Raw genomic sequence first — 27314 nt, forward strand, 5'->3', positions numbered from 1 at the left:
ACTGTACTGTGGGCCCTATAGTCTATGGCACATCTGTGTGATGAAATTACATTACCCATTCTGTAACCCCAACATGTTTTGTATTGTAGGTAAGACGTTTATTTTGTACGACAGATACGAGAGCTTCAGTAGGTAGATGTTTGCTGTAGGGACATGGCTGTAATAATCGGAAATTTTTTTCACTGAGGCTCGCAATAGTTTTTATTAGAAGCTGAACGATTGCATAAGTTGATGGAGAATATGTGCATGACCTTCGCAAAAGTTACGAAAAAGATTAGTGAGATACGATCCTGTACATGGCCACCCTACCACCTGTTTTCCCTCATTCTTTGCATTGGTGATGTCCATCAGTCATTCTCCAACTGTTCTAATTTTGAAACAAAGACCTTCCGTTACTTTATCATCGTCTCATCTCGCAGGTTTTACCTTGTCTTCCATAGACTCTTCAGATGAAGTGTCGCAGATTTTTCTGGTCCCCAAATGTACCTCATCAAGCCTCAGAAACCATAGGAAACCACAACCAACATTGGTGGACCGAGAGCTGAGTAAACACCAGGAGCAGTGCTCAGACTAGACCTAACAAATGGTGTCGGTATCGTCTATGGGTTTACAAGAGAAGGGAAGTACGATGACAGGAGCAGGAGAGGCCAGACGATGAGGGAGTCCAACCCCACTGGTGAGACGAAACCGTAGAATCCCAGTGGTAAATAGCACACTTTTCAGTTCACAGTCTTAGAAAAATATGGTGTTTGATAAGATCGTAATAACCACCCTACACTGTCTGTGTTCACTCCACTGCCTTCCATTCCTACCCATCAACTGCGTCTATTTTCCCTTCACTGCCTCAGATCTCTGAAAAGATCAGATGAACTGGAAGAAATCTTTGAGGAAGGTAACGAAGGAAACATCGCCATGGTGTAAGAAGCTTCAAGGAGAGATACGTGCAGTGTGGGGTTACCATTCTTAGTCTTGAAGTCCATTTTGTACCTAGGTTTATCAGGCCACTGGCCATAGAGGTGAGGACGTATCCTCAATTCTGGATTCATTCTTCAGGTCTTATAATCCTAAGATTCAAAGCCTCAATCATAAACCTTCTCTTGGATAAAGCGTTCACTTTATACTGAAATAGATTACATAGTAAGAGATGAAGTACTTCAAACCAGGGAGATGGATCAGTTAAGAAGATATGTGTAAGGTATCCATAGAGATCTAAAGACTTGGTGTAAGAAGACATATTGGGTGGCAGAGTGTCAGAAGTTGCGAACTGGGAGGTGCTGACACATATTCTCTTGAATCTACCACGAGGGCGTCAGAAGGTGTGCACACTACGCCAGCAGAAGGTGAACTGGAATGATGTGAGGAAAGAACGACTGTAATCTTTTAACGGGGAGGCGTATAGAAGCTGGTTGAAAACTTCCCTGGGGAAGAGATATAAGAGACAGCATTCAGAGTGTATGTGAAAGATACAACAGAGCCAGAATTCCTTACACCATATAAAGAAAGGAGACAGACGAGGTGCATAAGAAACATATCGGGTAAGTCAAAGCGACACCCCTGAAATATTACATGGATTCACGTCGGACAGACCCACAGCATAAGAACTGAAAGGAGAGAATTGTTGACACACATACACACAGGACACATCTATACATTCCAAGTGGTGAACAAGAAGTTTCCAAAGTGTGTGTGTGTGTGTGTGTGTGTGTGTGTGTAATCTCGAAGATTCAGAAGACCCACTGCCTCCAGCCAGGGGAGGAGGAAGATGCCCTTGAAGATATTGAAGTGAATCCATTGGAGGTAAGGGAGGCCGTGAAGATGGCGGACCAGTATAAAGCCTCGGATCTGATGGCGTCTCACCGTCTGCACTCAGCGAGAGTGTGTGTGTGTGTGTGTGTGTGTGTGTGTGTGTGTGTGTGTGTGTGTGTGTGTCTGTGTCGGGGCAGAACCGCTTGACAAACCAAAGGTGGTGTTATTTGAGAATCACTCCCAACGAAGGCATGGAAGAAAGAGAGAGAGAGAGAGAGAGAGAGAGAGAGAGAGAGAGAGAGAGAGAGAGAGAGAGAGAGAGAGAGAGAGAGAGACTAGTGTAGCGCCAACGTAGGATGATCTTTCCTGGAACGCTCTTCGTCTCCTGCAATGATTCCTTGTGAGTGAAACTGAAAATGGGGAGGTGAAAAGATTGTTTTGAGAATGCAGAAAAGAATATGACAGTTAACTAGATGTTATTGATTACGGTAAAGGTAATGGGTATAGTCTGTCATCCTCCAGAGGTTATGGTACGTCAGGCCAGGTCACACACAAGCTGTTCAGTGGTAACGACTGAACACTTTGCATTAGGGGTTGTTAGATAACAATATCCTGACAGTGACTGTACACATTTAAGGCTGAAATGCATTTTGATTCATTGTATGCCCGACGTCAATCACCTTGTTGGTAAATATCAGGTCAACGCTGATATAAACGCAGTGTTTAACTACCAGCAGGTGGATGGATTTAACGCAAGAGAAAAAGCGTTATGAGCCAGGATAAGCTTTTCTATAAAGGGAAAAACGATTAAACGAGATATACCGTAGAGGTCATAGGCCATTTGATTCTATAGGTACTTAGAAACAAACTTTACTAAGCTTCATAACCAAGGATTAAATTCTCTTTATGTTATGAGCCATGTGATGTTACAGGTGAAATTTGCTTATAGGTGGCGTAACTCATGCCGTATCCTGATTAGCGTTGCAGGTCTCATGGCGTTTATTACCCTACGTACGCAGGAAATAACTAGATAAAATCCGATGGGTATTTGTCAAGAGGTTTCAAGTTGTGACCAGAGTTGTAAGGAGGTCGTAAGGAGGCTCATACGACGTCTGTACGACGGGACAATGGACGTACGATGGACGACGGGCGACGAACAGAGTCGTCCCTACGTTACCTTCCACGCCACGCAGGCGACACAGAAGTAGCGCCAACGACCGTGGAGGAAATCTTGACCCACGCCAGCTGCTGGAAAAGGGTGGACGCCATGGCTTCAGAAGGGAAAGACGACGACACTGTATGAAAAAAGAGAAAACATCTTCGAAAATGGTTCTTAGATCGCCAGAAGGCATTTTGAGACTGCTCACCGTTGGCGAATGACGGTGAAGCCTAGACATTTAAGTTGGCGTCAGAGAAGGGATGGACTGACGTCTATCTAAGAACTGGGGAAAGAAAAAGAGGACATGTCGAGGGAGGAGGATGGGAATCCTCAAGCTGAGTGAGGATGTGAAGAGGGGTCACCCAGGGCTTACTGCTGGCTCCTCCACAATTTTTTATTTTTTCATTTTTGATCCCCGTGAATGGTTTACCAGACGAGGTACAATCATAGATGTCTGCTGGTCATCATAGAGTCATGCGAATGAAGGGATTGGACAAGATCCAATTCAGCGGTGAACGCACAAGTAGCCGACGAAATCTAAACCCTGGAGGAGGCAGCTGTGAAGATAGAAGAAAAGGGATTAGATAAACCAAACGCTGAGTACTGTATAAGAAAGAACTCAGCTGTTCAACTCACGCTTTTGTGTCACCACGACTATACATATGAGAAGTCGATCGTCTGGGAGACCAAAATGTATTTTGGTCAACGTAAACAGTTGCCTCCAAGTACATGGTCTTTGACATATCAGCGTAGTACATTCGACCCGAGAGGTGGAGTACAATGCAAAGGTCGTGTTCCCCTCACCTGCTGGGTCACATAAAACTGCTGGAATGGGTCCAGAGAAAGGCTGGAACAAGGGTACCGGAAATGAGAGGCATGAGTTACGGAGGGAGAGGGAGGGAGGGAGAGGAAGGAAGCCATCGATCTACCCATTTTGGAAGAGAAGGGGAGAAAAAAAAAAGGGATGAGGGGAGAAATGATGACCATATATATATTCCGAGGAGGCCACAACGATATTATCATTAGACAGTTGCGTAGAGTCGGAGGAGAATCCAGAACCAGAGAACGTAATTGGATGTTAGGCGAGGAAAGTGGGACGTGAGGAAGCATAACCTCAAAGGGACAGAGCTGTGGGACAGTGAGGAGGGAAGATGAAACTAAGTGTTGAGGAAGTCAACACGAAAAAATGGGAACTTCAACAAAAGCCCTTCGTGGTAAAGATGCAAGAGAAGAGATAGGGCAACACGAGTGTGAATTCCCCATCCCCCCCCCCCCCCCTCCACACACACACACACACACACACACACACCATAAATACAAATAGGTACTAACGAACACACACATAGGAGAGGGTCGAGGGACACTGGGAGTCAACAGTGTAGTTAACCTGTGTCGCCAGTGTCGTTCACCCTCACCCTAGGACACCACAAACTGTCTGCTGATCAAGAGGAGGCTCGAGTGCAGTTACGAACATGGATCAAGAAATGGTCAGAGATGTGTTCACATCCGATACTCAGCCAGAACTAGAATATACGCGCCTCGCAAGTTTGGCCACAACAATTATAGAAGCACGGTGAACTAGTTGAGTCTAGAGGAGGACAACAAGAATGGAAGAGAGAATTGAGAGAGATGAGTTACAGTGAGAGTTTAGAGGGTATGAAGCTGGACATCATGAAGGAGAGTAGAGTAAGGGATGACCTGATCATAAAACACACACACACACACACACACACACACACACACACACACACACACGCACACACTGATTCGCCTGGATTCAATAAACCGTTCTTTCTTTATTCATTTATCCATTTGTTTACCAGGACAGATACAAATACAGCAACAGTCCCATGCCAGTCTGTGTAACTCATTTACTAACGCTAACAAAGCCAGACCCAACCTTTGCTGCTGTTCCCTGGTAGGAGCGTACCACGGTATTCGTACCACGGGCAACACAGGATGATGTGCGCAAGGTGTCGCGATGTGTATCTTACATCCTAAATAAGCTGTAGGAATGGCGTCGGGAGGAGGCGGTTCCCCTGTATATTACACCCAACGTAAGGGGTGTAGTGATGGTGGTGTCGGGAGGACGTGTTTGTCTTGTATTGTAAGACCCGACTTAAGGTGTAAGGATGGTGTATTGTAGACCCCGACTTAAGGTGTAGGGATGGTGTCGGGATGGAGTTGGGTCCCGTGGACATTATACCCAACATAAGGTGTAGTGGTGGTGTCTGGAAAACCTAGATTATGTGGTACACCCACCACAAGGCGTAGAAAAGGTGTGTGGAGGGGGCTAGATAGATGGTACACCCACCATAAGACGTGGAAAAGGTGTGTGAAGGGGCTGGGTAGATGGCATACACAACACAAGGCGTAGAATAGACGTCGGGAATGAAGTGGCTGCAGATGTATATATATATGTTCCACCCAACATAAGGTGTTAGAGAAGGTCTCGGGAGGGATTGGATCCCCCTCCCCCGCTCCTCCCACCCCAAGTGTGGATTACTACACCCCACCATAAACAATCGTCAGTCACCACCCGGCCACCTGCCCTCGACACTCCATCAGCCGTGGAACACATATTTCGCGCCCACAACGAACAGGATTAGGGAATTAGGACGTGGGGACTCGGGCTGGGTGGGTGTTTGTTCGTCTTTGAGGGAGGGGAGAGAGAGAGAGAGAGAGAGAGAGAGAGAGAGAGAGAGAGAGAGAGAGAGAGAGAGAGAGAGAGAGAGAGAGAGATATTTTGTCATGATCCAAAACGCTGATGGGAGAAAGGCTCACTGCACACATTTGAGCACAGGTTAACACCAAGAGAATCAACGCCTTCCATCGAGAAGTAGGCTTGTGATCAGAAATGTAGTTACGTCTAGAATAAGGTGTTGGATTCCCAAGGACCAGGCTATTCGACACGGTCGATGTGAGAGTTCATTGAGATTATCATTCTTATATCTCGTTTTCCCTCGTACAATTGCATCCAGTCAAGACCTTTTACAGTCGTGTGTGGGTAGTTATGATGAGTAAAAGAGAGGGGTACACTACCAGTCATCTTCGTCTACAGTTATGTGGGCTGGATCGAGCACAGAAAACCTTTGTGCCAATAGATACCATACAGATACTAGATCTAGAAACAAAGAGAGAGACGAGATGGAGAACTGACTTGATAAATCGTGGCTTAAGCAACGCCACACCTGCTGGAGTAATCAAGACAGTAACAGAGAGTACAATGTGACCAAAGTGTGTGCTGGGGGGGACACTGAGATGAGAAATAAACGAGGATAATGATAAAGAATATAAAGACCTAATTGAAATAGGAAACTGAGACCAGGAAGTAATTATAAACGCTATTGTTGTGGCACTGGAATACCTACAGTAATTTTGGGTACTACAGTACTGGGCTGGGATTGCTAGGTTAGCGGGAGGTGCACAGAGAGGCGGTCGGTATACGAGAGTACCCCAGCAGGGGGGGACACGTAACGATAAACAAATCTTTTTTCTTTAAGATATCAGAAGTTAACGTAAGAACTATTCAGTCGCATTTAGAGTTGTCAAAAGATAAGGGCCCGAGCGAGACCTAGACCCGGGCGAGCGAATCTCTTAAGATCTTACAAGTTTAGGGTAAGAACTTGGGAAGGATTTGCGCTAACAGAGATCATTGTATGTGATTTAGAATCAGGAAAGCAAAAAGGTGTGCAAGATTTAGACAATAGGATAAATAAGATAGCAAAAGGGGAAAAAAAAAAATTGAAGAGATGAATTTTGGAGGTGATAAGCAGATTCGAGAGACAAGTGGAAGAAAATCTTAACCAATTTATGATAATTAGATAAAATGACGATGGATGAATATTAAGAAAATACAGGGGTAACAGCGGACGGAACACTGAGAGCAAAGAAACGCTGGGAAGAAGCACAGAGGAGCTGGTTGTGGACAAGTTGAGGCTGAGGGACATTTGGGCCCAGTGGCTGGCCAACTGTGTGACAAGATTAAGATTGAGGGACAGAGGGGGAGGAAGGAGGAGGCAGGAGTGGCCCCGGGAGGACCCGCTGCGGAAGAACGTTGACAAAACATGTAAACTAACTTCAGGAGGAGGAGGAGGAGGAGGGTATGAAGCCGAGTGAGGGAAGTGGCGGTATGAAGAGAGAAGAAAAAGAACAGTGCAGAATTATTGGTACTAAATAAATGAAAGCAAAAATAGATGGAGAGGTATTAGTGAAGGCCCAGAAGGTCAGAGGTGGATGAGCTTAGGCTCCATGTCAAACAGACAAGACCTCAGTATGACGAAGTATTGGTCACAGTGTGAAACAAGAGACAGAGAAGTACACGTTAGCGATGATGGTTTTGGACTTGGGAGAGGACGACACTCAGGAAGCACCAGAGAGCCATCACGACAAGCAATGGTGATCACTTCCTTGGACGGCGAGTGGACAAGAAGCGACGGAAGATATAAGAGTAAACCTAAAAGGAAAATGGTGTAAAGGTACATTTATCACTGAGTTTGTGTGTGTGTGTGTGTGTGTGTGTGTGTCGCCGAATTGTAGTTACGACTGGGGAAACAATACCTACGTATGCTGGAAATTGTAAGTCAGTGAAAGAACAAATGCGACTGAGAGAAAAAAAAAAAAAGAGACGAAGGCCAGGACGAAGCCAGGGAGCCGGAAAACAAAGCAGCCACAACAATAAGGGATCAAGGAGGTTTACCAGAGGATGAACAGGACTGAGAATGGCGCACACACACACACACACAGGATTAACATCAACCGACGAGGAACCTCAGTGCACAACTTGCAGTACATATACACGTTCGCGGCGGGAAAACATCAGTTCACGTCGTACTGGACGTGTCCACGGGTAGCTCAGTGAAGCAGGAGGGAAAGAAAGAGGAGACAAGAGGACGTTCAGGGAGGGGATGTTACGTAGGGCAGGGGTAGAGTCTGACCCTTACAGTAAGGGATGACTTAAAAGTTCCCGGAGCTGCTGGAGGCCAAGGGTTGCTTCAGAGTGTGCAGCGTCGGGGGAGGGGAAAGAATTACAGAAAGGACCCTTCTTTCTTTTTTTTTGCCCTTTCATCAATCAAGGCCCGGCCCTGATGTTGTGGACCTCGGCCTTAATGTGGACCTCGCCCTTGATGTGGACCTCGCCCTTGATGTGGACCTCGGTCTTGATGTGGACCTTGGCCTTGATGTGGACCTCGGTCTTGATGTGGACCTCGGCCTTGATGCGGACCTCGGCCTTGATGTGGACCTTGGCCTTAATGTGGACCTCGGTCTTGATGTGGACCTCGGCCTTAATGTGGACCTCGGCCCTTGATGTGGACCTTGGCCTTGATGTGGACCTCGGCCTTGATGTGGACCTTGGCGTTGATGTGGACCTTGGCCTTGATGTGGACCTCGGCCTTAATGTGGACCTCGGCCTTAATGTGGACCTCGGCCTTGATGTGGACCTTGGCCTTGATGTGGACCTCGGCCTTGATGTGGACCTCGGCCTTAATGTGGACCTCGGACTTGATGTGGACCTCGGCCTTAATGTGGACCTCGGCCTTAATGTGGACCTCGGCCTTGATGTGGACGTCGGTCTTGATGTGGACCTCGGCCTTAATGTGGACCTCGGCCCTTGATGTGGACCTTGGCCTTGATGTGGACCTCGGCCTTGATGTGGACCTTGGCGTTGATGTGGACCTTGGCCTTGATGTGGACCTCGGCCTTAATGTGGACCTCGGCCTTAATGTGGACCTCGGCCTTGATGTGGACCTTGGCCTTGATGTGGACCTCGGCCTTGATGTGGACCTCGGCCTTAATGTGGACCTCGGCCTTAATGTGGACCTCGGCCTTAATGTGGACCTCGGTCTTGATGTGGACCTCGGCCTTGATGTGGACCTCGGTCTTGATGTGGACCTCGGCCTTGACATGGGCCTCGCCCTTAATGTGGACCTCGGACTTGATGTGGACCCCGGCCTTAATGTGGACCTAGACCTTGATGTGGACTTTCACCCGTCACTGGTGCATCCAACGCAGAGAAGAAAAAAAAAGGAGGAAATAATAACATAACATCATTGACAGTACACAAAGAATTACGATGAACTGCATCATTATACCAGATCGATGCTGGTGATGATGAAGGCGCCGCGAGCACGATGGTGTGGGAGGCAAGCCTCGCTCGTCCAGAGTAGTGACCACGGGGGAGAAAACTGTAGCTGTAGGGGAGTCGACGTGGATTACGTGAGTGAGTGTGAGAAACGCCACGCTCGGAGGCGTACTTTCTATGAATACGCTCAGCGAGAACCTCCTGCACCAGCTGGTCACCGGACACACTCGAGCCACTGAGTCAAGATACGTTATCAGTATTGGATCTGTTGGAGGAACTTGATGTGTCGCGTAGGCCCCCAGTCTGTGGGAGGGACCTGGAGGTTACATAGTTCCCAGTCTGTGGGAGGGACCTGGAGGTTACATAGTCCCCAGTCTGTGGGAGGGACCTGGAGGTTACATAGTCCCCAGTCTGTGGGAGGGACCTGGAGGTTACATAGTCCCCAGTCTGTGGGAGGGACCTGGAGGTTACATAGTTCCCAGTCTATGGGAGGGACCTGGAGGTTACATAGTCCCCAGTCTGTGGGAGGGACCTGGAGGTTACATAGTCCCCAGTCTGTGGGAGGGACCTGGAGGTTACATAGTCCCCAGTCTGTGGGAGGGACTTGGAGGTCACACAGTAACCAGCCTTTAGGAGGGACATGAAGGTGACTTAGAGATATCATGGTAATCCAGTGTGTGTGGGAGAGATTTGGAGGTTACATACTAATCCAGTCTGTGGCTGGGATTTGGAGGTTACACAGTTCCCAGTGCATTCACAGGCAACCACAGTAGGAGAATTAAATGATGGTGGTTAAGCATATATACATATATCAGGGAATGTCAAAATGGCCTTCTAGTACTTGTTCATGGGGGGCTCAAAAGATCTTCTCTTTTTTTCCCCCTCTTCGTCTTCTCCTTATGTTGCAAAAATAGACGTAAATTACAGCGCACGGCAGCAGCAGTCTGGTCACACCACTTAAGTAGGTATATCGATCTTCCCGAGGAGAGTCCAGTCAAGAAAAAGGCAACAAAAATAGATCCTCAGTAAAAGAGGTAGATTACAGGGAGTGGTGAGCAGGAACACCTTTGGCCCACTCTGGAAGACAGAAGGGAAAAGGAGGAAGACATCGTTACGGCTGCTAACTCCCTCAGTAGATCTGACCATGTCGACATAGTACAGTTCGGTAGAGAGAGAGAGAGAGAGAGAGAGAGAGAGAGAGAGAGAGAGAGAGAGAGAGAGAGAGAGAGAGAGAGAGAGAGAGAGAGAACCAGTCAACTGGGGATCGCAAGATGAAGATGAGTAAGGAAGGACGCGGGGATTTGCTTTTATTTTTAAGAGAGAAGTGGACGAGTGGAGTGAATCTACCTGAAAAGGAACAACCTGCCTGAAGAGGAAGAACCTACCTGAAGAGGACCAGTCCACCTGAAGAGGACCAGTCCACCTGAAGAGGACCAGTCCACCTGAAGAGGACCAGTCCACCTGAAGAGGAAGAACCTACCTGAAGAAGTACGAATGCGGACCGCAGAGTCGAAAACAGAGATTATGATGTAAGGCTTTACCAGTATCATGACCCCCTCCTGGCACACACACACACACACACACACACACACACACACACACACACACACACACACACACACACACGCTAGCCAAACTCCTGGTTTTAATGAGGAAAACATATACCGCTCTGGAACAGGGAACACATTTCTCTCCCATTATCCAGCAACACAGTCCTCCTCCCTCTCCTCCCTTCCCTCCCCTCCCCTTATCATACCCCGAGGCACAGATCAACACAGCCCCCATCAGCCGCCCCCTCCACTCTGAATGGCCCACATGGTCGCTCTTGTTTGCTCTGGAAGTGAGATTTTCAGCGACTTCTGAAAGATGTTCCTCCTCTTGTACCCTGGCAGCTTGTTGGCTTGTTTGCCGAGGCTCCCAGTTCCTGGGAGGGAGGAGGGAGTCTCACCTCAAGAGGGCGCTGGATGGGGGCGGAGGGGGGGAATTTTGGACTGACAGGGGAGAATAATTCTCTCTCTCTCTCTCTCTCTCTCTCTCTCTCTCTCTCTCTCTCTCTCTCTCTCTCTCTCTCTCTCTCTCTCCCCCAGCGGTGAGCGGTACGCGCTGGCCCTGGCCCCATGGCGAGAGCCAATCGTACGTTCTCGTATTCCTTGTGCCTCTCAACACTCCTCGTCTCTGGCTAGCGAGGCATCGTTTTCTCTGTACTGCGGTTGCCAGTGCCGCTCCCGTCATATCTATTGTATTATCTGCTGATTCTTCTGATGCAGTTGCGTCTGTTGCTACTGCTGCTGCTGCTGCTGCTGCTGCTGCTGCTACTCCTGCTGCTACTGCTGCTGCTGCTGCTGCTGCTCCTGCTGCTGCTCCTGCTGCTCCTGCTGCTGCTACTGCTGCTGCTCCTGCTGCTACTGCTGCTGCTCCTGCTGCTACTGCTACTGCTGCTGCTGCTGCTCCTGCTGCTACTGCTGCTCCTGCTGCTACTGCTGCTACTGCTGCTGCTCCTGCTGCTACTGCTGCTGCTACTGCTGCTGCTGCTGCTGCTGCTGCTGCTACTGCTGCTACTGCTGCTGCTGCTACTGCTGCTCCTGCTGCTGCTGCTCCTGCTGCTACTGCTGCTCCTGCTGCTACTGCTGCTGCTGCTGCTGCTGCTACTGCTACTGCTACTGCTGCTCCTGCTGCTGCTCCTGCTGCGTCTGTTGCTGCTACTGCTGCTGCTGCTGCTGCTGCTGCTGCTGCTGCTGCTGCTGCTGTATTCTGTTTCGGTTTCGTGTATTTACGAGTGCAGAGTACATTTTTGTTTCCACACACAATCAGTGTGATGTTCTGTTTGTCTGACCAGCCATGTACTACGAAGCTGTCGTACTCTTGTGTTGCTGTACTAGCACGGGGAGATCCTGTAACACTGCTGTAGTTCGTATGCTGTACCACTGCCACAGCTGTGTTCTATACCACTCCCACAGCCGTGTGCTGGTACCACAACATAGCCGTGTGTTGTACGACAACCACCCACTACCACAGCCTTGTCCCTCTACCACACCACAGCTGTGTGCTGTACCACTACCACAGCTGTGTTCTGTACCACTACCACAGCCACACGTGTGCTGTACCACTACCCCAGCCACACGTGTGCTGTACCACTACCCCAGCCACACGTGTGCTGTACCACTACCACAGCCACACGTGTGCTGTACCACCACCACAGCCATATCCCTGTACCCCTTCCACAACTGTGTTCTATGCCACTATTACAGCCGTGTGCTATACCGCTACCATCCACTACGACGGCCATGTCCCTGTGCCACTCCCACAGCCGTATCTTCCAGCACACTACTACAGCTACAAGATCTCAACACGCCCTCCAACACGACCGGAAACCATTAGATATGATAACAGCTCCACATTGTGTCGTGAGCACATCGTCAGAACACGACACAAAGGCTTCTCATTTCGACTTCGTTCCTTAAGTCCGGGGGGCGGAACCCGTTGCCATAGTCTGCCCAGGAATCCACAATACATAGAGAAGCAGTTAGTGGCCACCTGGCCCTCAGAGATTGTGCTGGTGGTGGTGATGATGACGACGTGTGAGCACTGTGGTGATGATCATGGGGTCTGTGTCCCGGGCTGTCCTCACCCCACCTTATTGTGGGGTCTGTGTCCCGCCCGGGCTGTCCTCACCCCACCTTATTGTGGGGTCTGTGTCCCGGGTTGTCCTGACCCCACCTTATTGTGGGGTTTGTGTCCCGGGCTGTCCTTACCCCACCTTATTGTGGGGTCTGTGTCCCGCCCGGGCTGTCCTCACCCCACCTTATTGTGGGGTCAGTGTCCCGGGCTGTCCTCACCCCACCGTGCACGTGTGGCTCTGTGCTCACCTCACTCTAGTTAACCGCATGACTGTTGATCGTGATGAGGGGTTTTGACAAGAAGTCCTTAACGGGTGTGTGGCACAGGCTGGCCCCACCTCACCTTAGTGTGGGGTCTGTGCCATAGGCTGTCCTCACCCCACGTTAGTGTGCGTCTGTTTGTGTCTATGCCAACCTCACCCTGGCTACCCGTATGTGTGTGAAGGTCGTGATGAGGGGTCTTTTGGAAGTAGTCCCCTGGCAGGGTGGACGGAATGGTGATTCCTACGAAGCTAAAGTTATCCTTAAACCAGAGGCCACACATCTACCCTCCATCTGTTTCGCGTGATGTTAACTTCGTCTTCATCACAGGAACTGGGATACGCGAGGAGACGCCTAGTATTGATGTAAGACGCCCCACAGTGCGCCTCGTGCCGACGTAAGACGCCCCACAGTGCGTCTCGTGCCGACGTAAGACGCCCCCATGGTGCGTCAAGTGCCGACGTAAGACGCAGGGAGGGAGGGTAAGGCAAATGAAGAAGGAAGATCGCATGTCCTTGAGCTTTTAAGAAGGGTGTTGTATGAGCTACGACCGAACGCGATAAGTCAGGCACGTGTTATTGACCCCTTTCCGACACAACAAGAGAGCGACGCTTGGACACGATGGCACGATCCATTTTAAGCACGACGGTACGACTCTCTAGGTATGGTGATCTGGGGGCACGGCCTTATTCATACCCAAAGGTTTAATATCGTCGTGCTTAAGAATTAATTATACCCTCGTGCTCGGGGATTGTGCCGTCGTGCTGAAGGGTCGTTCCGTCGTGCTCAAGGGTCGTTCTGTCGTGCTCAAAGGTCGTTCTGTCGTGCTCAATGGTCGTTCCGTCGTGCTCAATGGTCGTTCTGTCGTGCTCAAAGGTCGTTCTGTCGTGCTCAAAGGTCGTTCTGTCGTGCTCAATGGTCGTTCTGTCGTGCTCAAAGGTCGTTCTGTCGTGCTCAAGGGTCGTTCTGTCGTGCTCAAGGGTCGTTCCGTCGTGCTCAAGGGTCGTTCCGTCGTACTCATGGGTCGTTCTGTCGTGCTCAAAGGTCGTTCTGTCGTGCTGAAAGGTTGTTTTGTCGTGCTCAAAGGTCGTTCTGTCGTGCTCAAAGGTCGTTCTGTCGTGCTCAAAGGTCGTTCTGTCGTGCTCAAGGGTCGTTCCGTCGTGCTCAAGGGTCGTTCCGTCGTGCTCAAGGGTCGTTCCGTCGTGCTCAAGGGTCGTTCCGTCGTGCTCAAGGGTCGTTCTGTCGTGTTTCAGGTTTGTGAGGTAGGTGTGGGGGAGGTGGTGTTAATAACCCAAACGTATCATCAGAGGGTGTTGAAGATGGAGTGTGTGTGTGTGTGTTTGTGTGTGTGTGAGTGAGTGTGAGTGTGTGTGTGTGTGTGTGTGCGCGCGCACGCGCGCGTCTGCATAAGCTGGTCCTGCCGCAGCTGCTGCTGCTGCAGCTGCTGAAGCAGTGCATCATGGAACACGACGGGTCACTTAGTCTCCTCCACAGAGGTGAGGGTTTATGGCCCACATAACTCCCCTCCAGGGATGAGGAGTGGGTGGGTGTGGGAGGGAGAGGGGGGTAGAGTGGGGGGATGGGGGATGGGGGGGGATGGCCATCGTGGCAGATACCACATTCGTAAATTCAATAGATCACACGCGCCATTATGCGGCCCCCGGAGGCATTACGCTCCTTACACGAAAAATGTTTTATGCTCAAGTCTCTTATATAAATTCCCCGGTCCGTGATAAATCAAGAAATTACTTTGTAATTCATGCAGGAGTATAAATCCACTTACATGCCCAAGATAAAGGACAGTGTGAATCTGAATTTGGCGAATGACTAAATCAACTCACGTGTTCGGTAGATGTTGATAAAGATTCACGAATCACACTCGTAAGATTTCGTGCATCGTCGTGTATGCTGGAGTCAAGACGCTACAGTAGGAATCAACTCTTGGTTTAGTGAGCATGATACGTTCAGCGCCTCGCGACTCACGAGGTGGTGAGGTGGAGGAGGAGGAGGGTAGTGAGCATTGTACATGACTGTATGAATGTGAGATGCATTACTAAGCCGGTGGGGGAGAGGGTAGAGCAAACTTGTCGAGATGAATCATTGAGCGGGGGAGGGGAGGAAGAAGAGGTGTGGGTGTTTGTCGACGCATGGTGCAGAGCTGGGGAGCTTCACGACATACACTGTTGAGATGGGGAGTTTCACGACATACACTGTTGAGATGGGGAGTTTCACGACACACACAGAGTGCTGAACTGGGGAGTTTGTTGACACGTAGAGCATATCTGGGGTGCTTGGCCTACACTTGTCTCTCATTTATATCTGTAGACTTTTTTCCTTATCCCCAGAGATTAATCCCAGAGGTGCTTTATCTTCGGGGATCCTTTCTCAACCCTAGGTCACTTCTCGACCCCGGATATCACTTCTTAACCCGAGTGTCACTTAAACCACGTAAGTCTAATTCAGCTTCTCCGTTCTCCTTGTTCCCGCCACCTCTGACACGTATATCCTCTTTGTCAACCTCTCCTCACTCATTCTCTCCCTATGTCCAAACCATTTCAACACACCATCTTCAGCTCTTTCAACCACAGCTCTATTTATTGCCATACATCTCCTTACCCTTTCATTGTTTACTCGATCGAACCATCTCGCATCCACCCTCTCCCGCCCAGCTCATCTACAGTCCATGCCTCGCATCCATATAGTACTATCGGAACTGCTGAATCCTCAAACATACCCATTTTCGCCCTCCATTCCCCAAGATAACGGTCTCTCTTTCCACACATTCTTCAGTGCGCCCAGGACCTTCGCCCCCTCGTCCACCCTATGATTCACTTCCGCTTCCATGGTTCCATCTGCGCCATGTCCACTTCCAGGTATCTGAAACACTTCATTTCCTCCAAGTCTTCTCCATTCAAACTCACACATTAACTAACCTGTCCCTCAAACCTGCTAAACCTAGTAACCTTGTTTTTATTCACATTCATTCTCAACTTCCACCTGTCATACACTTTTCCAAACTTAGTCACCAACTTCTGCAGTTTTTCTTTCGAATCTGCCGCCAAAATGCTGTATCATCAGCAAACAACAAGCAGACTCACTTCCCAGGCCCTCTCATCCCTCCCCCCCCCTTAGACTGCATTCTCGTCCCTCTCTCCAAGACTCTCTCATTAATCGGCCTCCCTACCCCATCCATAAACAAATTGAACTACCATGGTAACCGCAAACACCCCTGTCGCACACCAACCTTCACTTGAACTATTTACTTTCCTCTCTTTATATATATATATATATATATATATATATATATATATATATATATATATATATATATATATATATATATATATATATAATTTCTTATTCCCCACGAAGAAACTTCAGAAGACCAAGATCAACATGGCCTGTGCCTCGTGAGAGATGGCCCCCACCTTATCCTTCTGCAGGTCGAGGACCTCCTTGTTTTTCCTGCGGGAGAAGGCATTCCTATCAACGCCCGCTGATCTGATCAACGCGAGGTGATTGCGCCGTCACTGGCATCTCACCTCATCTGCCCCCACGCCAGGACATTATCAACGCCGGTCTATTAAATCACCTAGGACCAGGTTGCGTCTCCGTGCCATCTCAGGTTGTCTGCTGGACGAGTGTAATTCGTACTTCATCCAGTCATACGTTTTTTTTTTTCAAAGTCGAAAGTCGAAGTCTTGTTCTCTGATCATCGGTAATTCACTCTCTGATGATATCCCGTCTTTGGTGAGGATTTTGTCCGGGTTCTTAAAGATGTCTTTAGCTATGAGACGTAATGCGTCAAAGTTTTTTTTATCTTTTTTCTAATCTGTTACTAGTGCGGTGGTTGATGAGATCGAAGATCATTAGCGGTGATTAAAGTTTGCAGCGAGGAAGGGATGGTGATGTGGAGAGAGGCTCCACAGGGCGAGGGTCGTGCGGCTTCGACACAGGAGCGACAGGTGATCGTGATGCAGTGTTGGTAAAGGACCCTGGCAACACAGGAACGACTGCCGACCTGCCCCCCTAGTGTTGGTAAAGGACCCTGACAACACAGGAAGAACTGCCGACCTGCCCCCCAGTGTTGGTGGAGGACCCTGGCAACACAGGAACGACTGCCGACCTTCCCCCAGTGTTGGTGGAGGACCCTGACAACTCAGGAACGACTGCCGACCTTCCCCCAGTGTTGGTGGAGGACCCTGACAACTCAGGAACGACTGCCGACCTGCCCCCCAGTATTGGCGGAGGACCCTGACAACACAGGAACGACTGCCGACCTGCCCCCCTAGTGTTGGTAAAGGAACTGGACTCACTCTCAGACAAGTGTCCATATCAACCCTAAAACTTGAAAGATGTTAAATGGCCAAGAATCTCCGAAATATGTTCGACAAGCGGCGACAGCATTGTGATCAGACGTGAGCACCGTGTCTCTGTGTGTCGAGACACACTGTGAGTTCAAGAACGTCACGTTAAGATACACTTAATACCAGCAACGTACCGATGAATGCACTCAAGTTCCACAAACAGAGCAGAATCTCCTCATAGAGAATCAATACAGATGTTCATGATATACGTATGAGACACACACACACACACACACACACACACACACACACACACACACACACACACACACACACACACACACACACACACACACACACACACACACACACACACACACACACACACACACACACAACAAATACACATACACACGCTCACAAAACACACACACACACACCGGAAAAGGTTTAAAAAGGAGTGTTGAGGAAGATATGCCGAGCTAGACGGCTAAAGATATTAATGGCTTTAGCTCATGACGAAGACATACAGAGGACCTAAATTAAGATGCGATCCACGGGATCAAGAGACGTGTATATAACATGACAAAGAAATGTTAGGAAGATTTCATCTGGTCAGTGAAAAGAATTCTGGAAAGAGAATTTCTCAAAACGTCAAGGAAAAAAAAATCTTGAACTAATTAACTGGCAAGGATGAAGATTTTTTCTTTTTATTTTTTTACAATAGGCCAGTTACCAACCGAAAATGGTGCCTTGTTCATTGGCAGTTTAAAAACATAATGTTCCTACGAAACGGATGCTTTAGATCCTTGTTTGCTATTGAATAGAATCCTCGATTGTGCCATAAACACACATCATATATCCAGGTACAGGTGATGAGAACTTGGATATATATATATATATATATATATATATATATATATATATATATATATATATATAGAGAGAGAGAGAGAGAGAGAGAGAGAGAGAGAGAGAGAGAGAGAGAGAGAGAGCGTTCAAACTTCGAAGTTCTTTTGAAAGATCAAATCCGAAATAGGTGAGGTAATCCTGCTTGAAATGTGTGTCTCTCTCTCTCTCTCTCTCTCTCTCTCTCTCTCTCTCTCTCTCTCTCTCTCTCTCTCTCTCTCTCTCTCTCTCTCTCAGAACAACAAGTGTGCTGAATATTAGCGATCCCAGCTGCTGCTGAGACAGTCAACAAATTGCTACAAGAAGAGATGATGCCTGTCGACTGGTGCGCTTGGGAATATAACAAAGACTTAGCGTATACAAGATACACTAAAGCCACCACCTTCCTGTCTGAATTACGAAGGCTTTCAGCATAACGTTAGATGAAATGACGATGAAAAGAGCAGTCAAGTACTCAGAAGATAAAGTAAGGACGGATAATCACCACTGGTCCCTCAATATAGGATCATGTTTGATAATTCTATAATAGTTATTGTCATATATGATGATGTTGTCATATATAATAGTATTCAAGACTCCAGAAACACCTTAAGCATGTCATAGTCTTCATGTTAGATCCAGGGATTCAGCTCGAAATGATATACGATGTATAAATGATGGAGATTGATACTAACGTGGGGAAAAGTTTTTACTTTTTTCAACAGTAGAGTTATGGAACCATGGACTCCACGACTGGAAGTTTTCGACGTAAGGACTATCACTGACAGTTTTCACAGCTACACAAATACTTTGATGGTATCATATATCTCTGAAATAAACCCCAAAAGGAAGGAGATATGTTCACTTTCTTACATTTGGGCATCACAATTATAATTCTTCCTTCCTCGCTTCAAATTTCACACTTTCCTACAAAATTTCCAAGGCGGTATACCTTTTATTGTAAATTCTTATTGTAAATGTATATATTATCTTTTTTCCTATCGGCTGTTGATACTAGAGGGCGTAAGTAATGTGTGGGTGGAGAGAGGTGCCTTCAGCTGTTCTATCCCGTCTTCGTAACTGATAAGGTGAGGGAAATCTAGATAATATTGCTGTGGCTTGGCAGATAACCTACATCAAGTCTCCTGTCTACTGTCCTTCTCATGCACTACCTCAAGCCCCTGTGATTTAAGACACAAAAGCGCTAACGAAGACATGCTCGCATATCCCTCACAACTAACGACCCCCCCACACTAACGAACACCTCCCAACAAAACAGGTCAGAGACCCCTCGCCAAACCCTTCCCTCTAACAACCCCCCCCCCCCCGCACAAACGAACCTCTTCCCTGACAAAACAAGATACCCCTCCCCCCTCCCTCCCCCCGTCCCTCGCCCCCGGCCGAGTCTTCCTTCCTAACAACTTATTATTACAACGGAAGGTACAACACCAGCAGACGACCGCCTCCTCCTCCTCCTCCCCTGGCGATATATTGCCTTCTGCAGCAGCGGCTGCAGCAGTGGTAGCAACACCTCCGGCCTCACACACACACACACACACACACACACACACACACACACACACACACACACAAACAAACATACACACTCAAACGCACACACACACACACACACTGTAGGATCTAGCTAGGGTTATACTCCAGGCCTTGTTTGAGGTGGTGGTGGCGGAGAGAGAGAGAGAGAGAGAGAGAGAGAGAGAGAGAGAGAGAGAGAGAGAGAGAGAGAGAGAGAGGCCTTTATCATTTATGAGCCACTGACGTATCTCATCAACAGAGATGTATGAGGAAGCGAAGTGACTAAAGAGGAAAGGTTGGCCAGGGCAAGAGGAGGTAGGTAGGTAGGTAGGTGGAAGGGTGGTGGGTGAGAGACGTGGGGGAGGGGTGACTGAGCGGTGGAGTAGGGAGGGAGGGAGGGGCAAACACGGGGGAAAAAAGGAGGAGAGGAGGGTGGTTGTTGTTGGAGAGACGGAGAGGTCAAGAAGCTGGACAAGTGGGAGGGAAGAATAGAAGGGTGATGGAGAAGGCTTGGGGTGACCAAGAGGGAGGAGAGAGAGGTGGATGAGGGTGTAGGGTGGACAAGAGGATCGGAAAAGGTGAGTGAGATTTTAGAGTGAGAAGGGGAGGCAAGTGAGAGTGTACGATGAGCAAGGAGAGGCAAGTGAGAGTGTAAAGTGTGCAAAGAGAGGTAAGTGAGAGTGTATAGTGGGCAGAAGAGAGGGGGAGATAGTGGCTTGGAGAAGGTAAACAGCAGGGATTGAGACAATAAGAGATGCACGTCTTTGTAGAAGTATACAAGACGGGGAGGAAAAGATGGAGTGAGGTGAGGCAGACTTCTGACCCAACAGGGGTGGAAAGCTACGTGTGTGTACGGCTGTGAACCGGGCAACACTAAAACCCTGGATGAGATTTTGAGTTCATAGAGAACGTCTCACTAACTCGAAGCCTCGAAACTCAAATGTTTCCCTTTCTAACGTTCAAGCGCTCGACGAATATCATTTGATATAAGTCAGCTGGGCTTTCTACGAGCTCCAGCGATGGTAACTGATGGAGTACGAGCCATCTCGAGTGCTGTATGGCACTCGAGGCCCAGACATCACAGTCCTGGTGTTTCGAGAACGATGTCTCTCGATCTGTGGACGAGGAACAATTGTTGGGGTTGTCACTCGAGCTCCCTGCCCACCACTCAGACCGAGGCTGACGCTGCAGTATTTGCAGGGGTCTGTCTTCCCCTACCGGCTAGATAAGACGCGGTAGATTCAAGGGAGGTTCACTGGTTCCCCGTAACACTCATCATTATTTTGTCTTTCTATTTCAGGGGAAAGACGCCCAAGTTCTCATTTTCATATACGTCTCATGGAGTTGTTTCTCTCTCTCTCTCTCTCTCTCTCTCTCTCTCTCTCTCTCTCTCTCTCTCTCTCTCTCTCTCTCTCTCTCTCTCTCTCCATCCATCCATTTCCCTCGAGAAGGGGAGGGCGGGGAGTGGGTAAGGGACAGGTCAGGGGGTTACTGTCGTTCGCCAGTCATAGCTCGGCGGGATCGGAGTTCGTCCTCACCAATTCACTGCCACAGAATCACTTACTGACCCGAGCCCGAAAAGGAGGTTGAACGGCTAAGGTTGAGTTGTCAGCCTTCAGACTGGCCAGAAGGGTGTTCGATCCCGGGCTCACATTGAATTCTACTCAACATCGCCGACCACTGCACCACGGGAGCATGTTTATATATATTTTCATGTAATGGTTGTGCCTGAATGGTCCGTGTCGCTGCTGGTCTTGAGGGAGGGGGAAGGGTCGATGGTCCTCCTTATCAGTCAAGGGCTTGATGGGCGGGTACTTCGGTTCCCAGTCGCGTACGTCGTTGAGACCACGTCGTCCAGGCCTGACTGTTGGGAGGTGGATGGTCGTCAGCCTTACCTCACCGTACGGTACGCGGGGTATACAAGTACCGAACTCTCCTACATCGCTCTAACAACACCTACCACACACCAGACATTCAACAGTGGAATTCTTCCACTGATTTTCTAGCCGCTTTGCTTTCCACGTAACCCTAGTGGTTACTACTTCTACGGTCGCCACGCCACCTCTTACGGAGACCTAATGTATAAGTACCCCATCGACACTAAGAAGAAAATAAGGAAAAAAAAAAAAAAAAAAAATATATATATATATATATATATATATATATATATTCCTATCGTGCGCGTGTCAGTAGGCAGATTAATTTTTTCTAATGCACCGTTAGTCAAAGACCAATGCGTATTTGACAGCCAATAGATTTCTGTTCGTTTTATTTTTCAGTTTAGTTCACCCCACGTTTTGATTCATCAGAGATAGTGTAAATTAAATGCCCCATGTTCATTTACTCTATATTCTTGAAATACTAGAGACGTTTCGGTCACACGAACGCTGCCCATTTTCGTTCAGATAGATTATAAATGATACAACACAATATAGAGAACAAAAACAGGAATGTGATTCACATACTGAAGTAATACAAATGAGAGGCGTGACGTAGATGACCATGTTGATCAGCAGACCGTGTTCCCTCGGAATTCATTGGGTGAGCGGTTTAAGTAAGGGCTTCCTCGAAGGGTCCACAGCTGGTAAAGTCCGATGGAGATAGAGAATGAGGTCATATGGTGTGCGGTAGAGAATGATTACACCGTTCAGTCCTCTACCGCCTAGCCAAATGACCCGACCTTCTACACTCTTTCCCAAATGCGATGACCTCAGGCAAAGCCCACAATCGTTTTACCCTACGAGTTTGACCCCTTGTTGTCCAAAGCTACCACGCATGAGCTCCGAGGGAACACGGTCTACTGATCAACATGATCATCCACGTCACCCCTCTCATTTGCAACACTTCAAGCTGTCATTCACATTCCTGTTTTTGTTCTTATGTTTTATCATTATTCAGTCTGCATGGTGGAGATGGACAGTGACCCTGTGCCTGGAACGTGTCACGTGTTTCAAGAATAAAACGAAATTCAATATATGACATTTAGTTTACATTTTATCTCATGAAGTAAAACGTGTGGTGCGAAAAAGTGAAAAAAATACGAGCAGAAAGTTAGTGAGTGTCAAATATGCATTGGTCTTTAACAATATATATATATATATATATATATATATATATATATATATAGTGTGTGTGTATGTGTGTGTGTGTGTGTGTGTGAGTGTGTGTGTGTGTGTGTGCTCGAGTGTTCATGTTACCAAACAATTTACAATATTTCTACAAAAATGTGGCTAGAATGTGGACGTGGTCAACAACGGCGACGAAAGTGGTACAGTTTATGAAGATTTCCTGCAGAACCACTGTGTACAGAGGGGCCAACCACCCTCCCTCCTCCCCCACTGTGCACAGATGGTACGACCTCTCCCCTTACCCTCCCACTGTGTACAAGGGGAACTTACTTCCACTCCTTCTTATCTACCCACTGTGAACGTGGGAGGGGGGATGAGCCCCACCTATCCTTGTCCTCCTGCTGTGTACATGGGGAGCTGAGCCCCACCTCTCGTTGCCCTCCCACTGTGTACATAGGTTATGAACCTCACACGTCCTTCCTTTCCCACTGTGCACAAAGTGGCCGACTGTCAATCCTTGCCCAACCACTGTGTGGAGGAGGCAGGGCAGACTCCCACCATTATTGCATCATTTACTCACCCTCATCTCTCTCTCTCTCTCTCTCTCTCTCTCTCTCTCTCTCTCTCTCTCTCTCTCTCTCTCTCTCTCTCTCTCTCTCTTTTCCAAATCACGTCTCCCCTCCAACAACACACTCTCTCTCTCTCTCCCTTCCCTCCAGCACAAACACCTGTCATCACCTCCTCCCACCACAACAACCATTCCTTCCCTACACCCACTCACCCACCCCCTGACACCAACCCACACCCCTCTACTCCATCGTCAACCACAACAGCCAGGCAGGCGTCAGCCAGCTCAGGATATAGTCCATTAATCAATAGAGATAATTTCCTGCTGTTTTTCCTGTCGTCTTCGGCTCATATCATCGCTGGATTTGTTACTTGTTTTGTAAAGTGTGTCGTCTTTATCATCCAGCTCTCCCTCATCAGTCATCATCTATAAAAAACTGAGCTCCGTTATCTTTTCTAACATTTTTTTTTTCTATGTCATTTAGGGAAATGGGTTCATCTCTTTACGTTGTTTATTGCTGCTTTGTCCACTCGTCCACCAGGTCCTCCATTCATTCCCTCACCTGTTCCTCCACTCGGTCATCCATATACTCCACATTCCGCTCCTCTGTTTACACCTCCACTCACTCCTTCCATCGTCGCTCCACTCACTCCATCACTGAGTTCCTAACCTCCTTCTCCCTAAACTCCCTCTTTGTAATAGCTCATTCCTCCTCCTCCTCCTCCCTTTCCATCACCTATTCCATGTCCATTACCTCACCACATCCACCACTTTCTCCCCCACCTCCCTTAGTTCCCCTGATCTTTCTCGTCTCCCTTACTTCATCTGTTCCTTACCCTCTATTATCTCCCTCTACCACACTTCCTCTGTTCTCATTTCCTATCATCTTCGTCTACGTCCCTCTTCAATATTTCATGTTTTCCCTTGCCTTCCCTCATCATTATATTCTCTGTCCCTCTCTCCCCTCAGTGTCTTATCCTTCCCCCCTCTATGTCCCCCTCCTCTTCCTCGCGTCCCCTCCTGTTTCACTTCTTAAGTTTCCTTCTCCTCTCTCTCTCTCTCTCTCTCTCTCTCTCTCTCTCTCTCTCTCTCTCTCTCTCTCTCTCTCTCTCTGAATCCCTCGCCTACCCTTCCCGTCTCTCTTGCATCTGCTTATCTGCCATTACCATTCTTTCTTCCCTTGTCCGCTTGTCTCTCACCCTCTCTCTCTCTCTCTCTCTCTCTCTCTCTCTCTCTCTCTCTCTCTCTCTCTCTCTCTCTCTCTCTCTCTCTCTCTCTCTCCTCACATTCACCACTCTCATCCTCTCTCACTTACTCCCCTTTCAAGGGGAGAGAGAGAGAGAGAGAGAGAGAGAGAGAGAGAGAGAGAGAGAGAGAGAGAGAGAGAGAGACTTGACGTCTTGCCCAGTGTCCATTGTGAACACACTGTTCTGTTGTTATCTTCACGTTCCCTCAGTAATTTCATGTCTTTTTTTTTTTTTATATTTTAGAGAGGAACTGTTCGTGTGTCTTGCACGTCTTGTGGGCTCTGTAGCTGAAGCACACACCTGCCATACATACATACGGGTTAACAGCCACTTGGGTTACACACCTCAAGTATCTATACAAAGTTCGGTCGTTCTCACCAAGTAGTCGTTCATCCATGCAGTTAAGATCCGTCATCATCACAAATGCCTATTTATACACAAGACTGGAACGGTCAACAGGAGCCACCAGTCTTCCATAGAACCACCAGTCACCAGGCTTTCACAGTCACTGTCCACAGTCAGCTGGGGAAAGTCACACAAAACTCCAAAAGTTTCACACGCATCATTTGCGTCTTGCTTTCCCTACACCTTCCTGCCGTACACCATCGCTATGATCACCACAGAGCCACACTGTGGGACATACAGCAATAGAATCATACAATCTATACCACAAGAGAGGGTGAAAAATGGCTGGTGGAGTTCCATCAGATTTCCCAGTAGCCTCCGCTCGCTTCACCTCGCTTCCGGCAGATCTCTGAGACTTGACGAAGATGCTGCTCCTTCAAGGAGGACGTCCTCTTTCTTTTGTGAGAACTAGTGTCTAAAACGATTGTATACGGTAGCATGAATGCCATATTCTCCTTACTGTGGAGCCACCTTTGTGACGTAAATCCCATTGATTAACATTCATTATCCTCCGTCTTATCCTCTCTTCTGGAGGAGGTATTGCGTCGTGCATTGGTATACAACCTGACCCATGTTATGTTTCCCCCGGGGTGTGTCTAGGGGACAGTGGACGTCATATGACGTCGTGTGTTCACCATCCTCGCGAAGCCTCGATCATTTATAAGACTCTGAGCCAGAGACTAACAGTACCATCCACCGTGTATAATGTTAGGGATGCAGGTGTTGTGGTTTAGACAGCCGGTGTCTGGTTTATTAGATAGTTGATAGTCTGGTTTATACGTAAGTCGTCGTCTGATTTAGACAGCTGGTGTCTGGTTTAGCCAGCTGGTGTCTGGTTTATACGTAAGTCGTCGTCTGGTTTAGACAGCCGGTGTCTGGTTTAGATAGTTGATAGTCTGGTTTATACGTACGTCGTCGTCTGGTTTAGACAGCCGGTGTCTGGTTTAGATAGTTGGTAGTCTGGTTTATACGTAAGTCGTCGTCTGGTTTAGAGACTCGGAAGTCCGGTTTAGGCACTCGATTGTACGTGGTGACGTAAATTCATCGTCGACTTCGGTGTACCATCACGTAAATCAACCCTGATCATTGATATTCATTCACTAAACTCATCGATAGATGATAAGGTATCTATTTCTTGGCTACGTAGATACGAACACCCTCACGAGGCATAGGCAACTGCCCCAACCAGCCCAGGACAATCAGCTGTTCAGGCGACATGAGAGCACGGGACGTCACGTGATACAGGAAAACATCAGGAAATGCTAATTCGTTTTCAATTTCGCATCAGTTTGTAGCTCGGTTGCGTAAGGAAGGGTTAGATATTGCAGTCTACTTTGGCTACCTCTGGCGCGCACGCCGAAAACGACCCTGGGGTCGTTGTTCCACTACGCCAACACGACCAGGTATTGTGTGTCTGTGGGACGAGCTGGTCGTTGCCCCCGTGGCAGACTCAACGACGAAATTCTCCACTCGCGTCTATGAGCCTCCTCCTCCTCCTCCTCCTCCTCCTCCTCCTCCTCCTTCGGCGGCTGGTGAATGACGACGCCCCTCGCAACCCGCGTTCTCCGGATGCTGTTCGTAAGCCAGCAGCTGGGCCGCCCGCGAGGAAGAAGGAGGGGCTGGGCGAAGGTGCAGGTGAGGAGAGGAGTGGAGGGGGAAGCGAGGAGGCGCGGCTGCAGCCGAGGGTGGGTGTGTGTGTGTGAGGCGGAGGGAGGTGGTTGGGCAAGGGAAAGAGAGAGGGAGGAAGATGATGGAGATGATCCTCTCCATCATTCACGGCGGGGTCGTTCATTCGTCCCAGAGTCGTTTCTCCTCCTCCTCTCTCTCTCTCTCTCTCTCTCTCTCTCTCTCTCTCTCTCTCTCTCTCTCTCTCTCCGTCTCCGACGTTGCTCCATAGTGAACAAAGTCTTGCGTTTCTTCGTTTTCTTTCCGTCGCTGTCGGTCCGACAATGGGGTTAAATCCCCCCTCACAGCTTTTCACTTTACGGGAATGCTCATCACGGGATAAATCCCGCCAGCGTCATATTACAGGGATTTCTGACGGTAAATCCCATGACGTATCACCTGACGTAGGTGATCAGGGTGGGATAAATCTCCCATAACGTCAGATCAAAAGGGGGGGACTTAGGTGGCGTAAATCCCCCACGATGATATAACCAAGAATGAAATCCCACTGTGGGTAGCGGGGGGGGGGGGATATTACTCACAATATCATCACGTGACAGTCTTCAACGGATGATTGACCCTAGACCAACACCCCATCACCTTCCCCCCCCCACACAGTTTCTCTCCCAACCCCTTCCAGTCCACTGCTCTCTCTCTCTCTCTCTCTCTCTCTCTCTCTCTCTCTCTCTCTCTCTCTCTCTCTCTCTCTCTCTCTCTCTCTCTCTCTCTCTCTCTCTCGCTCGCTCTCTCTCTCGCTCGCTCCTGCCT

The 27314-nt window shown here is 48.5% G+C and overlaps 1 pseudogene; it reads left to right on the forward strand.

Annotated features, from left to right (window-relative positions):
• Window positions 1–27314, forward strand: part of LOC139749032 (uncharacterized) — a 542729-nt pseudogene that overhangs the window by 354106 nt on the left and 161309 nt on the right.

Source organism: Panulirus ornatus, chromosome 6 (genome assembly GCF_036320965.1).
Source record: "Panulirus ornatus isolate Po-2019 chromosome 6, ASM3632096v1, whole genome shotgun sequence".
Classification (NCBI taxonomy): Eukaryota; Metazoa; Arthropoda; class Malacostraca; order Decapoda; family Palinuridae; genus Panulirus; species Panulirus ornatus.